Consider the following 14,342-nt stretch of genomic DNA (forward strand, 5'->3'; position numbering starts at 1 on the left):
AGCTCAATTGCTGAAATTAAAGTGGAGATTAAAGCCAGTAGCAAGACTGCCTGGGATTTCCGAAGGTAGCTGGTTTGGGCCTGGGATAATACAGACCATCGGTGTGTGACTGCAGCCCGGTAAAGCAGCCGTCCCCCCGTCCCCCCGTGCTGCCTGGCAGCTGGGCGGCAGCGTGCAGTGCAGGGCCCATAAACGCCACCCGGACGGTCTGCCCCAGGGCTGCGCACCGCTTTTGCGTATTTAGAAGATCGAGAGGATTTCACGTCCGAGTGCAGTTTCCATGTTTAGTCTCATTTCTGGGCTAACACCTGGAGCGAGCTAGCAGCCCCCCCGCCGCCCCACGGAGGCAGAACTGAGAGGTGGGGCTGGCTGTCCCGCCAGGCTGGGAGCTCTGCGGCGCGCCCCTCGCTTCTGACATGGCTGTGGGGTCGGCACCCGGGGTGTGGGGTATGGACAGCGAGGGCCTGGAGCCGGCAGCCCCCCCTTGGGTCCAGCCACCCCGGCAGAGCTGTGGGAGGGCGAGGCGGTGGGAGACGGGCGGCCGCCGGACCCGCGGGAGCCTCGGGGTGCGTCAGAACGCGGCACGCACACGGGCACCCGAGGTCTGCTGCCGGTTACGTAAATCAAAACCCTCATTAAAATGAGCAAGCGAGACATTTCCATCTAATTCTAATTAGTTTGAATGACAGGGAAAAAAATAAAAGCAATTAAGACCTAATTGAACAGTCGCCCTATTTTAGGAGGTGGTGATCTGTTTTTGAGCAGATAAACAATAAAGGCAAGGAGCTGATCCTTGCTGAGGGACCACAGTGCATTTGGGAGAGATGCAGTATCTGCGTTTCAGTATCTTACACAAAAAGAAGCAAAGGCCTGCTTTAAAGTTTGGTTTAGAAAACGTGCCAGAAACCCAAGTGCAGGCCTAATTAAGGACTAGCATGTGTTAGAGCAGAATGTGGCTTTTCAGTGCCTGTGTTGGACAAGAAATGCAGACTCCCTGGTGCCTGCATCACCTCTGCAACACACAGACCCCATCCTCTTCACTGGGTGCCCATGCACAGAACAGCAGAGCCCCTGCCGAGCCCACAGCTGCCCACCATTAGCCCACAGCTGCCCACCATTAGCCGGTAGTGAGGGCCTCAGCTTGCCAGAGGGCCATAAAAGCAGCCCCACAGGCACTGCCTTCAAGGGTGCAGGGAGGACTGTGCTGTTATGGTGGGCAGTTTCAGGTAGGTTTGGCTTTTTCTGTATCAAATAGCTTGTAATAGAAGAGGTGGCAATGGAAATGCATACTTCTACGGAGAGCAAGGTTTGAGCTTGTCCTCTGCTGTGTGAGAGGCAGACTGGGGCCTGCTGGGTGTGGGGTGGTCTGCAGCCCCTCCGGCCCCGTGGGGCAGCAACAGCTCAAAGCAAGGTTTGGGGCAGCTCGGGCGCCCCGAGCAGGGAAGCCGCTGAGGGATCGCGAGCTGCAGCCGTGCTTTAGAGCCCCCGTGGTGCCCGCAGGGCCCCCGAGGCGCTGGGACCCCGCGGCAGGCCCCGGCCGCTCCCCGCCCCGCCCGCGGCCTGCAGGGGGCGCTGCCGGCGAGGCGGAGCGCGGCGGGCCCGGCCCGGTCCCGGTCCCCGTCCCTGCGGGGCGCTGCGGGGCTGCTGGCGGCCGCCGGGCCGGGGCGGGCGGTGCTGGGGCGAGTCCCCCCGAAATAGCTCCGGGCGGTTGGAAACCCGCCCCCGCCGCACCCCGCGGCAGCTCGCGGACCGCCAGCTCGCGGTACCGGACCGCGGGAGGACAAAGCAGCAGCGCAGCCCCCGGTGGGGTCGCAGGGAGCGCGGCCGCCCCGGCTGCCGGGGGGCGCGGGGGTCCCCCCGCTGCCGCAGGAGCCAGGCCCTGGTCCCGCAGCCCGTGGGTACCTGCTGCTGTGAGCTTACCGGCTTCCAAACCCCCTTCTGCCGTGTGCGGTCCCTGCACTTCTCAAGGAAGTGTTTTGCCCTATGCAAAAACCAAAAGCCTCCGTCGGCCCCGGTGGTGTCGTATGGGCGGCAGGGCTTTCAGGTACTGGTGTTCTGTGTGCTGCTTGTGTTTTGGAAATCCTTCCATTGCAAGGTGACAAGGCTGTGACTTCTGCCATCCCTGAAGTTTGTCCACACCTGGTGATTTAGGTAACTGAAACGAGCCCTGCAAAAGCTCTTTAAACAGCACTGTCATCAATAATCTTAAAGAATTGCAAAGCAATGGCAGATGAAATAGAAGTGAACAGAATGTGACTAGTCAAGCACTACAAAACCGACACTGGAGTCAGTCCCTTACAGGGCACCCATACAGCCACCTTCCTCCCAGGACATGGGCTGCCCTGCCCTGTAACATCGTCCAACGTGCTCCTGGCTCTGGGGCTTTGTTCAAGCCTCTTGCAGACTTGTAAATTTAAACTAGTATTTGGGAACTTGCTACTTCACATTCTCAAATCCCGGGGCAAACCTGTTTTTTAATCTGGGCTGGACAGAGCTGAGTACGTGCAATGCGCTGGTATTGCATGGCATGGTGGCCCCTGCTGCCTCATCAAGGAGGTAAATGCACCACTTCAAAATGAGTTTTTGTCCTCCTGTTTGTCCTTGTTTCCCAATGTCCATTCCTTATGGTCATTTTTTGCAGCATAACTGTGTCAAAAGATGGTTTTCCGATACGCTGCATCTTCCCAGGGAAGTATGCCTTGTTGTCAGCTGTGGGAGTGGGGTTTGTGTCACAGGGGCTTTCCTCACAGCAGGTTCTCCCTTATGGACACTAATCACAAATGGTTGCTGCTCTCTGTTACGAGTTCTCAATAGTTTATTTTTTTCTGTGTAAGAAGGGAGACAGGTCCAGGCACCACAGTGGCCTGTATACGTGTGTCAGCGTGACCCTAGGGTGCTTTTAATTCCTGTTTTATCTGTAGTTTACAAAGGCATTGTTTTGAGAGAAGAGAGGAGTGGGAGGCTAGACGTGGCAGAAAGGTTCATGATCATTGTAGGATTTCAGACTGCACAGGAGAGTTAATTAGCTCAGATCACTGTGTAGAAATGTCCTGCAGAGTATTGATTTCAATAAGTTTTTGCTCAATTAGTGTCTCGCTCGGGGAGGATGCCATTACCCTCCCACCTCGCGGGGCACCAGGAGGCTGCCTCCCAGACGCGGGTGCTATCACACCCATTTGTCTCCCAGTGGCCCCAGGACCCCTGGGCTGTCCCTGGCGGAGGTGCTGGGGGTACTTTTCTCATATTTATGCGCAAAGCTCCTCTGTCCCCCTTTTCTCCAGCACCTCTCCCTTTCCTGTGGCCATCCTGTTCACAGAGGTGGCTGCTGCATCCACGGTCCCCCCGGGGTGCCTGGGGCAGCTGGCCTGGCCCCGGGAGCTGAGTGTGGCCGGGGCTGGTGCTGGCTGTGGGGAGCTCCTCACGTGGGAGCAGCCGGGTGCTCTGCCAGTGTGGCTGAAACTCCCCATCCCTTAAAAGGATTTTCCAAAGTCTCTTTTCATGCTGTGCTTGCTGCTGTCCTGCTCAAGCGCCCTTGGGATGGAGGGGCGCTGCCAGTGCCCTGCACCTCTGGTGAGCATCCCCAGAAACTGCAGCACTGACCCTGGCTGTGGCCCAATGCCTTCAGCGGGGGGGATTTCTCACCACGGGACTCCTCCACGTGCTGCACTGAGGAGGGGAGGTGGGAAGTCACTGCGGGAAGCTTCAGGGCTCTGCTGTGAATACATTTTCACTTTCTGCCTCACCATGAGGCAGCCAGCCAGCCACAGGAGCAGCGCCCAGGTGCGAAGCCTTCACACAGGAACAGTCTTGCCCCCAGGGCTGCTCCACCAGGAATGTGCTTCATGAAGGAACGACTTACAGGGCTGGGAGAAACCGCAATGAGCAGGAAGGCCAGGTAATGCCCAAGCAGACTGCTGTACTCAGAAAGCGTCAGCTAAATGGGGATACTGAGATACAGCACTCATAGGGAACGTGCTTCAAATAGAAGCTTTCAAGCTGAAGTAGGCAGAACCTAGACAACCCCCAGAGAGCCCCGGGGCTTTAGGAATTCACAGGGAAAGACATCTGCTGCTACCAGAAGTTCGCAGCCTCTGTATTCTCAGATGCTTGTTTGGCCAGCCTGTCAGTTACAATACTCCCACACCACTGTGTCCTTGGCTGCTCACCGCTGCCCCTTGACTCATGACAGTACAACTGTTCTGCCAATTGCACTTGAATAACTCAGCCTGAAGGAGGGGTGGGGGGGGGAAAGCTGGGTTATTGCTGGGTTTTGTAATTCAGCTGGAGCTGCTCCCTGTTCTTGCTCAGTGTGCAGCCCTGGGAGCGAGGTGAGGAGCAGAGGCTGCAGGGATGGGGACGCCGAGGTGCTCCCAGGCAGGATGAAAGGGGGCAGGCAGAGGGGAGGCTGGGGCAGAGCTGCTCCAGGAGGGCTGTGCAGCACTGGGGCAGGCAGGGGAGCTGCGAGGTGCCTGGTTCGGCTGCGCCGTGCTGGCACGGAGGGATGGCAGCGGGAGCTGCAGCAGAGGGCGAGGTGGGAAATGTCTGAGCAGGCAAACCTGAACTGGCATGCAGCTCGACTTTAATTCCTGAATGAGTGAAAGGGCAGGTTTATTTTAACAAAATTAATTTTTTTCTTGGTTAAATTATTTCAGAGCTTTATGAAAAACAAATATGAATATCCAGTTGGAGCCACCGTTTGTCATTATGTAACTGTATTACAGAGCCCTGTTACACAGATTTCATGGTTTTTCAGAATAAATCCTTCTATACATAGACTTAAATTCCTGAGAAATGTATTTGTTTGAAGTCATAGAGTTTTCTAGAAAACCTCAAGTCAATTATGTGGATTAAGTGAATTATAATCCTGAATGACTACATGGGAACAAAGGGTGTGAAAGACCTCTGAAGAAAGCTTATTTGCTGGGGCATTTCAGGCTTCAGGTTGCAATGGAAGTTGACCTAATTAGACAATTTATAGGTATTTAGTCACCTAATTTAAAATGGCTGCACTGCAGGTGCCAAAAAAAATCCCATTTTACCTTCTATCTGCCAAGTTTGTTTGCAAATTTATTGTGTTTTAAAATGATACTGGAGCAGTATTCTGGTTTTATTTTTCAAGGCTTGCATTTTAAAGTGACCATCAGTGCACTTCAAACAGGTGACTTATGGCCTCGTTTCAGGTAGCAGAGCAGTTTAGAAAGTCAACTGCTATGACTCACCTCTGCTTCAAGTGAAGCATCCTAGTGAACAAGGTGTTCCAGTGGGCTTCTGTGATTTACCCTGGCCGCTTCATGAGATGGAAATCGGGGGTGCTGCCTGGGCAGCATTGTGTGTCCTGTGCTTTGTGATGAGCATGAAACTGAAGCAGCACAGTGTGGATTCTATTGTGATAAACTGAGCGTGACCCCATCAGAAATGGAGATTATTCAGGGTGGCTCCTCAATGAGTAACATAGGTTTTGCATTGCTTTTGTCTGATGTCTGGTAACCTGGGTGCTCTTTGGGGTTCTTTCAGTTCTGCCACATTTACTGCCACATTCATCTCTTTGAAAATATGTATTTAATGTCTAAATATTTGTGTTCACCAGCAAGACTTGGTGGACTGCAAGACTGTTCAAAATAAAGGTTAATCTGGCTTTAGCTTTGGCCATGAGACTGCAGCTCTGTAGCATTCGCACCACAAAGGTGCTCTTCAGATAAAAAAAAAAAATCCTGGTGTTTACAAGGCTATAGCTGAGCTGCATCATCTGTGCTGAGAAGAATCATGTTTGTGGAGAGGCAGGAAGTCAGCTTGTCCTGCCGGCAGTGAGCGCAAGCAGTGAATCACCGTGCTGCATGCCCCTGGCTGATGAGATCAAGTTGTTTTGCAATGCAGTATCGCTTTCTCGTGTGGTATGAGAGCGACGAAGCGTCCTCTCCCCAGAGCTGCGAGGACCTGTTCCTGTTTCAAATCCCTGCACCTATGGCTCGAGGCACAGCAGCTGTTCTGGAGGCTTCCTCAGGAAGGAGAGCACTGCCTCCAGACTTGTGTCCAGCATGAGCTGCATAAGGATGGGTGCAGTCCCACCAGCATGGAGCAGGCTGCCTGGTGCTGGGTCAGAGCAGCGCCCTCCAAGATGAGCAGTCTGAGTGCTGAGTCTCTAAGAAGGAGTTTATGAAATCCTTTGGGCAACTGGGGCTTGTGGTCAGTCACCCAAAGGGCTGGCTCTGGCTTCAGCTTCAACTTTTGCTGATTTCAGCATCTGCCCACTTGGTGACACATGCAAGACTAAAGATCACTCTGCCATCTGATGCACCTGCCTTGTGTAAACACTTGTAGACTGTGGCTACATTACCCTGCAGGCTCCTTTCTCAGCTCTGCAACTGGTCCATGATGTTGTTTCAATGCCCCTTCACCTCTTGTCGCCTCTGTTTTGTTGCTAGGTTCAAGGGGAGTAAGCTTGGAAGTCACACTGTAAATGGGCATTAGATATGGAGAGGTTTAATTTGGAAGTCCTGATGGATATCCTTGATATGAGGAGCTTAATGTGTTTTTATATTTAGCACTGGTACTGCGACTATTCTAATCTTCTTAGAGAAATTGTGTACAAAAGGGTATGATCCATATAATGAGGTGAAACAGGCAGTCTCACTGGGAAAACAGCCTGGTGCAAATGTAAATTATAGCACTTTCATTAGTCTAGTAAATTACCCCATTTAAAGTATAGCATTTTTCTCAGCAGAAGGAACTGGTGGGATTGTAGGAATGCCATTGCCCTGGATGAGAGGAGCTGCCCACTGCCGCAGGGTGGGCAGGCAGGTTCTTCCTCCCCCTGCTGCTGGGCTGTGTGGTGCTGGTGGTGATCTCGTGTCAGGAAAGAGGAGCACAGGTAGGGGGTCCCAGTCGCCCCACCGCTGTAAGGTGAATGCTGTTGTGAGTGCTGTGGGAGCAGTTACCAACAGTGAGTGCTGGCTAGGACATGTCTGATAAGCAGCTATTCTGTAATGTAATCTCTGGCGTTTAAATGCTGTGAAAGAAGCAGCTGACAGCTTGGATTAATGCAGGATTTGAGGAATGAATATTATTTCCTCTGTTGCACCACCTCATGTGCTCTCCCCACAGGCACCAGCCCAGGACGTTTGGGTCTATGTCAAGTTAGGCTGGCCAGAGATGAAAACAGAGGAAACCTCAGTGGATGCTTTCTTATTGCAGTTCTCACAAAGCAAAGTGGTTGATGGGAATGCAGTAGAAAAATCAAAAAGCAGCCCAAGGCAAGTCACAGCCGTGTTTGTGGGTGGCAAAGTTGTGGTCTTGGGGTCCACAGGACACCCCAGCAGCGGGCAGCTCCTCTGCTTCTGACAGTGCAGGTGGAAACGCTTGAGATGCGGCAGCCCTCAGCTGAGCACTGCTGCCCAGTGGCTCCCCGGGGGGCTCCCCACTGGTCCCTCTGCTCCTTGCCCCTCCCCGGGTGCTGAGGTGCCAACAGCACCGTGAGAAGCGCTCTGGCTGCTGCTTGCACCCGGTCCTTAGGCTTCCGGAGCGGTGTTTGGGTGGCAGCAGCTGGGGGCCTTCAGGGCTGTGCTCCTTCCCACCCTTGGGTGCTGCATTCTGCTGATATTTCTGCTGCTCCCTAAATACTTCCACTGGGTGCTTTCCTCTCAACTTCAAGCTGATGGTGCCCACCCCTGGTGCCTGTGAGGGCTGATACGTGCAGTGCCCTGTGCTTTGCGCCTCTCTGGCCTGCAGCAACCAGGGCAGTGGTTACCGAAAAGCCCCTTCTCCACACTCCATGTGTAGAAAGGGCACAAGAGGCAGAGCCGCAGCCAGGTGAACCGAACTGGTCTTTCCCTGGTACCATGATGTGTGGGGATGTGGCTTGCGGGGGCCGTCTTCCCTTCGGCCCCCGGCACGGAGTGTGGTGGGGCTGAGCGCGGGTCAGAGGAAGGCCTCCGGCTGCCACCACATGGCTGCAGCGCTGCCAGCATGAGTGCTCACCTGAGTGCCTCTGGGGAGAAGCAAGGGCCTTTGTGGAACCAGAAAGTGTGTTTCTACCTGCCAGCCACAACCAGGTGGGTCTATAAAGATAAAGGTGATTCATTTTTATTCCCTCTCTGCTAGAAGCAGGAAGAAACTACTGAGTGAAGAGAGGCAGAGTGGCACATCACAGCAGAAGAGGCAGAGACACAACGGGTGCTAAGCAAACACTATCTTCAAGGGTCTAAGTATGGATTTCCATGATCCTAACTGGCACTTTACAGGACAAGCAACTGTGTTGCTCTGATCGATCAGCAGTAAAGCAACTAATCATAAACAGTAAATCCATTTCGGGAGGATGTTACCCAGTCTTGTGATGGTTTGGAGAATCCTGATAGCAAAGACAAATGCTTTGAGGCAGAGGTGACTCAACTGCAGCCACTGCCAATACTGATGCATTTCCCTTCCCAAAACTGAGCTAAGTACAGCTAGCTCCGTGTCAGTAATCCAGTGCTGCTGTCACTGTTTCCTTTTTGGGTTAGGCAATACTGATAGGCATGCACAATCAACATTACATGGTCCTGTGCGCCAGCATCTCCATGATCCTGATGTGTCGCTGCTGGTTAGATTTCTCTGTGCTGACCTGAGGCAGGGCTCATCTGCGTAGGAAACAGAATATTCGCTTTTATGTTGCATTTGGTTTTATCTGAAAGCAGACAAGCAGGAGATTAATATTGAAACACTATGATATTTTTGAATTAGCTTTTGACAACTTCAGTATGTACTGGAAAATAAGTCTGTTCAGTTCTTAATGAAAGTCAGCATGATATAGCATACTGTGTATCTTTGGTTTGACATAGAAGATAGCACTTCCGTATTATAAATAAAAAAAACCCTAAGTCTTCCTCCTTTCTTAAGGCTCTACAATCATTTAAAACATTACATAAAGGAAGACAAAAAAGGGTGACCAGAAACAAAGAAACACATGGAAATTACAGGGGAAAGTGCTTAAATATCTGCCTTGAGCCCTAGGCCTGTTTCTGGAAGTACTGGGTGATCTGAACATTGAGAAGATGTGGTGTCTGAATGAAATCTGTTTTACGGCTCTGGAAACTAAAAAGGGAAGATGCAAAACTGGTAAAGCATGCATACTCAAATTCTCATATATTGCCCATTCTAAAAGGACAAAAAGTGACTCAGACCAGTCCTGAAGTTGGTCTAATGCCTTAAGATTATTAGAAAATGAATTTGTTTCTGTCTGTGTGCTTTGCTATGGCTGAACTTGGATGGCTTTTGATCACCTTTTCAAGCCTTTCCTCTGCAACCTAAGAGCTGTAATCTTGCTTTTAAATTCAGAATCATTTCCAAGACCTTACACTGTACCATCGTGAGTGTGATCACAGCTGAAGTACTGGTGATGTGCTTTCTGCTGGAAGCATAAACAGATTTAATCATCTGTGCTCTCAAATTGCTGTGTTTGCCTCAGAGGGACAAATGCATACCAAGGCTCAGATCTGTGCTGGGCTCTGGCAGGGTTCTGTCTGCATCCCCATTCAGAGCTTGGGGAGGAAACGCTTCTGCTTGCTAGACGCATTTATGCATGGCAAGCTGCGTGAGGGAATGGTATCATTGCATGGGAAAGTGAGTGAATTCCCACTTGAGTACCAAGTGAAACATGCTGTAAGGACAAGGACTGTTGGCCAGGGAAAAATGTAGGCTGAGGGTGCGGAGTGAGGCCATGCAAATACAGAACAAAGCTGTGGGGCTGACACAGCTGGTCCCTGCTGTGCAGCTCCTGCCTGTGCCCCAGAACGTGCCTGCCTTGCCCTCCCTGTGGGCTGGATTCGGTGAGGGAGAAGGGGCTGTTGGCATCAGTCACACAGTGTATGCTAAACGTGTGAGTGCAGGTGTGAACCAGGTCCTTCCACAACTCTGAGCTGACTGTGGCTGAGGTGAGAACTCTTGCTGTTAATAAAAACGGCTCTGTTTTCTCTTAAAGTTGACTCTGAGATGCTCGTGCTCAGCAGAACTGCTCCTTAATAGCTGCGTACTTGTAAATGAATTCACTGGTAGGGCCGTTAACTGGCATGCTGAATTTTAAGTGGATGCTGCAGAAAAGTCACAAAGTGAATTTTGAAAATTTCATCTTATGTCCACTATAACAGTTGTTATAGTCTGATATGATACAAGGATATCATGGGCTGCATGCAAGAAACTGCATTTTTTTCTTAGCTGAATAGGGGGTAACTACAATGAAATGTTCTCAGAAAAAATACAAGCATGTAGACAGTGATTTGGGGAAGAAGGCAAAGCCAGAATCATCTTATAACAGCAGATCCCAAAAGAAAAATATCAAAGCGAGCATGCTAGTGAAGCAAGGTTTATAGGAGTGGTTCTGTGTCTCCTGTAGCAGTCACCATACACAGAGGGAAGCTGGTGACCTGGAAGTGCTGACAGAGGGGAATGAAGCATAATTCATTTGCTTTTTATGGCATACAGCCTGTTACAGTCACTGGGGAGCCCCATGGACCTGGCAGTGTCCTGGGATGTCCCACGGCACTCAAGGCCCCTCATGGGCTGGGGTTCGCCCTGCAAAACCAGGGTGTCCTGGTGGAGGGCAGCCACACTCTGAGCTGCAAGCACTGGAAGAACAAGCTCCAGGGTTTTGCTAAAAACTGTGGCTGAGCACGGAAGACCTCATGTTCATTTCTTACAAAATCCTAGTGACTTGGAGAAAGTTTTGACTGAGTTTTTGTTTCACATACCTGAGGTGTTTTTGTATAACATTAGAATGTAGCAAAAAGCATAAATTGCACCATGCTGATAAGCTCTAAGGTAGGGTCTAGTCATCCGAAAAACATGCTCTCCCTTGAAATACAGTGAAGATTGTCTTAGCAGAAAATTTTAAAGTAATACAAGTAACAAGTCTGAGTCTTTGGACGCAAACATTGATAAAGTATCATTTTCCTCTATGTCAATATTGATAAAAGTTACTTGGGAAGTAATGAAGGTTAAAAAAAAAAAAAGAAAACTTGCATCTAAGAAATTAGGCTGTTTTAATATATATTTATAGTATAAAACAACCATAAAAAGCTGCTTGTCATAATTTATTCTTGAAATGAGCCTTGCCTTAAGGGTTTCCATAGCTACAGATGTTTCTGATCCCGTAATGTTAGCACAACTGACATTTACTGCACAACGAGAACCTCTAATTGATTTTTCTACGTGTAGAGGAGAAAGCAAGCACTGGGAGCCGCACGTGGTCTTTGACTGTCAGCTTCCAAAGGACGTGGTGATGTAATCGTGCACTAAAAGGTTGCAACTATTTGAAAAACAATAATGCTCACAAATCTTTTGATACATCTCAAGGCAATCCTATCAGTGTGGAGCAGCAGCTGAGGGAAGCAGCTACAGCACCGCACGTCCCGTTTGCGTGCCCCGGCTGTGTGGCAGCTGTGCCCCAGCGCTCCGCAGCCTGCCCGTGCCACGCAGGACCGTGACCAGCGGGCAGCTCGCAGCACCCAGCGCCACGGGGAGCTGCAGGACGCAGTTGCCGAAGACCTTTCAACATCAGGCCTGGAGCCTTTGAACTCTGCCGAGGGTGCGAGGCCAGCGGCTGAACCGCGTGCCTCAGGGAGGCAAACCCGGTGGTCCAGAGGCCCGGGGCCCTGCCTGCGGCCTCCTGCTGCCACAAGGCCCTGCCCCGGCCCCTGCGCTGCCACCTCCGTGCCCGCCGTGCTGCACGGTGCCACTGCCTGGCCGCCGCAGCCACTTCCTTGCGTGGCGACGTCTGCGCCTTGCAGGCCCTTCCTCTCACCTGAAATGCTGCCATCAAGGTAAAAAGCAGTGTTGCCATGATGTTTTTACAAAAGTAGCATTCTTAAACATTTGAGCCAAGTTAAATAGCTCTATTGACAATGATATTTTTTAGTTACAAATGTGAAGAGCTGGCTGTATATGTATTATAATATATTTTTCAGAGTTGCCTTGTTTCGTTTTCATAATAATGGAAAAGGATCAAGCCATTGTGGAGAAACATCAATTTACACAAAGAAAGCAAATCCATTCTCTATTTCTCTGACTTGTGAGACCGTCATTTCAGTTAAATGTGAAATATTTTTAAATTTAATCTCATTTTCTGAAATTGCTTCTCACTAGGACACGCTTCATCCCAATTCCTTGGCTGTTTGATTTTGATCAACTTTTAATCAGGCAGCAACAGGATCAGGAGAGAACTGAACTATCTGGGAGAGAAAACAAGCTGGATTAAAGTGTTAAGGCTGTAGGAAACCAGGAAAGATTACAAATTTCAATTTATAGTACTGAAAGCTAATGTGCCTGAGATTTGTAAGAGCTATTTAATGGTCTGATGTGAAGAACATCAGGCAAAACTTCTTGCCTCTTTAAATCTATTTGTCTTATCTCCTGCTGTTACCCAGATATAGCTTTCTTTTACCATTTTGAAGAGATTCAGAGCATGAGATGAAAGCAAATTATGCAAGGAGACATATGGTGCAGTGATTTGTGGAATAACTCCTCTTTACAGACTGCTCTGGGTTAGTCTAGTTTCTAGTAAACACGTAGTGAAGTTGTAAGTCTGCCTTTCTGTCAGGTAGGCAGATTTCCTCACAAAATAAATACATAAATAATAAAAATAAACACCTCTCCCAGTATCTTCCATTAATTTTAGTTTTATTTAAAGCTTTAGAGTTAACTGAAATTTTTTAAGAAAAATATTAAAATGTGGTAGGGAAATGGATGAACTTAAACTAGATTCTAGTGTACTTTAAGAATTAAATCAAGTTATTGAATGATAACAGGGTCTTGTTTCCCATATAGGGAATTACCTGGGAGTCCCCAATGCTCATAAATTCAGTGAAGTTGGATATTAACCACAATCTGATAGTCTAACAGAAATAATGGGAAAATGGAGATGTAATAAGGCTATTCTCTTACAGATGCCCTGGTAAAAATTGGAGAAACAAAAACAAAGCAATCAAAAAACCCACCTAATTTCACCTTCCTATAGTGAAATAACCACTGAAACACAAGAAAGGGCTTTATTGAGCTTTATTCTGCTTTTTTCTGACTCTAAATGCAAGTAAAGGCATCGAGCTGGAGGCAATTAGAGTCCATTTTATGAGACAAAGAAATAGCTCAACAGGAACATGGAAAGCATTGAAATATTGATCAAAATGCCCATTTGAGGGGACTGAAAGGGCAAGCAGTTAGCCATCAGTGAGATTAGTGCCTGTAAGAAAAGGGCGTAAAATACCTGGAGGAAAACAAAAGTCTAAAAATAATGTTACTTAAGCAGTAACAAGCTGCACAGGGGAAAAAAAAATGTTGACCAGGTGGGCACTACATAGAAGAGCATCAGGGAAGGTGACAGATCTCCGTTACCTGAGGAAATAGAAATGCATGCTCTGCATCAGAGAGGGGAAAAGCTGAGAGCTGCACAAAGGGCACGAGTGCCTGTCAGGGGCAAGCGGGGCGGCGTGCTCTGAGCCCACAGCCCAGTGCTGGGACTGCTTTGCTACGGGTTTGGCAGCCCCAGGATGTGTCTCTGATGTCTCTGAGTACACAGAGCAGAGTGGGAGAAAGTAGGATAGTCCTTTGTAAATCCTGAAACAGACAGATGTTGGGGCCAGAGCTGTACGCCAGTGGGACCCAGGATTCAGCATCCTGATGGTGCGTGAGCCCTGATGGGCTCTGTGAGAGGTATGGAGAACATCAGGGGAGAAAGCAGCTCTCAGGTTTGGCAGGGAAAAGAGGGGAGGGTGAGAGAAAGCAACAAGGCAGAAAAATTACCTTTATGCATGTGTCCTGAGAGTCTACAGGGTTACTTCTGTCAATTCCAGAGGCTGTCATTGGTATGGTATTTGATAGACGACTCCTCAAACTCTACATCGTGTATCTTGAGATTCAAGCTCTCAACTACCCAGCAGAAATACTGTCAATAACAGTGAGGACTAAGATTTTCTATTTATTTCTATTCTGCAACTTCCATGCATCATTTGTTGCCTACAGTAATGCAAACCAGGGGATTATTATGTGAACTAGGAAAGAAACCCAGCTAAGTCAAGAGAAGCACCAGTTCCCAGCACCATCCCTGGAAACAAGCGGCAGGACCCTGCCCTTTCCAAGGACCTTGAACAGGACACTGCAGGGCATGCAGCAAAGCATCACTGCGGTACCAGCCTCTCATGGCAGGTCCGTGGGACTGAGTGCGCTCTGCAGAGGGCTAGCAGGAATAAGTCACTTTCCAGCAAGAAAATGGAAGAAGTTGCTGCTGTGATGATGCTGTGTTTAGGCTTTCTCATGTCACTGTTTGGTTGGCACTGGTCTGCTGTCCTCGCTGGTGGCTGCCTGGGCACTGCGCTCTGGGC

General features: G+C 49.6%; 1 long non-coding RNA gene across 1 annotated transcript; it reads left to right on the forward strand.

Moving 5' to 3' along the window:
* The first annotated feature begins 1,161 nt into the window (after positions 1-1,161).
* Positions 1,162-12,612, forward strand: LOC310902308. The gene is made up of 2 exons (XR_014586632.1): positions 1,162-1,226; positions 11,185-12,612. It is a non-coding gene; the product is annotated as an uncharacterized lncRNA (long non-coding RNA).
* Positions 12,613-14,342: the final 1,730 nt, after the last annotated feature.

Source organism: Anser anser (assembly GCF_964211835.1).
Source record: "Anser anser genome assembly, chromosome: 7".
Classification (NCBI taxonomy): Eukaryota; Metazoa; Chordata; class Aves; order Anseriformes; family Anatidae; genus Anser; species Anser anser.